Source organism: Populus euphratica, unplaced genomic scaffold (assembly GCF_000495115.2).
Source record: "Populus euphratica unplaced genomic scaffold, PopEup_1.0 scaffold77.1, whole genome shotgun sequence".
NCBI lineage: Eukaryota > Viridiplantae > Streptophyta > Magnoliopsida > Malpighiales > Salicaceae > Populus > Populus euphratica.
The window spans coordinates 761,646-762,991 of NW_011499955.1; positions in this window are offsets into that span (position 1 = coordinate 761,646).

Consider the following 1,346-nt stretch of genomic DNA (forward strand, 5'->3'; position numbering starts at 1 on the left):
ACGAGATCTTTATTTTCTCAAAAAATAATTTTTTAAATATTTTTATATTTATTTATTATTAAAAAAAATCAATAAAAAATATATTCTAATTAAAAAAAATTTGGTTTAATTTACAAGAAAGTGTTTTTTTTTTAAATTTGATTTTAAAAATTATAAAAAATTTAAAAATATTTGATTTTAAAAATTATAAAGAATTTAAAAATATTATATTATTTACTAATTATATCAAATTTGGTTATTAAACTTTTAATTGCTATATATATATATTTTATTTTGAATATTTATTATTCAATCTCAGTTCTTAAAATTTAATTTTTATATTAACTTTCGTCCTTATTTTTATAATTGTTATTTATTTTTTTCTTATCATTTTTTATTAAATTTTTTATATATCAAATTTTATTTTTATTCTTTTGATTGTTATTTATTTTATTTGAAATAATTTATGAAATATTAATTATTATTATTTTAATTTCTTCGTATTTTATTTTTATTATTTTTTATATTTGATCTTTATTATTTTGATTATTATTTATTTTATTTAAGATAATTTATGAAATTATATTTTTTTAAATTCATTATCATTCAACTTTTTTAATTTGTAAGATTTGTTCCTTATTATTTTAATAAATTTGAGAAAAATAAAACAATGAGAAGTTATTTTCCAGCTTATTTTCCATGACATAACCAAAAATTAGAAAGTATTTTCCAATTTATTTTTTATTATACTATTAAACATCAAAAAATAATTTATTTTTAAAAAAAATTACTTTCCAACAAATAAACGGTAACTTAGTTATAAAAAAAATGACATTGTTCACTGCAATTGTATTCATGGTCTCTTTATCATTTTGTCTTATGTACTTGCTTTAAGAGTGGGATGATATTTTTAATATGATATAAATATTTTTAAGAAATTATATGAGGTTATTTTAGTAATTATATTTTTTAAATATATAATAAAATTATTAATATAATTATTGAATAAAATAATTCAATTTTTATATTTCATATTTGATAGAATAATAGAATTATCACATTATCCTTACCATTTATATTTTTTAGCCTTGGTTTCAGGGTCTTGGTTATAATTTCATCATGGTTTGTTTGTTATTATTTTTTTATTTTTCTCATTAAATTACATCTTTTTTATGTTTTCTTATTAAATTTTATCTTTAATTTATTTTTTTACAAGTTTCTATTAATATTTTTCTACCGATGTTATCCTTCGAAATTAAATTGGTTGAAAATTATATTTTTTTATTAAATTTAGGTCAAACATTTCACAAGATACAACTTTTAGAGATTAGACCAAGTTTAAAAAGTTTGCTGAATTTGCCAACTTT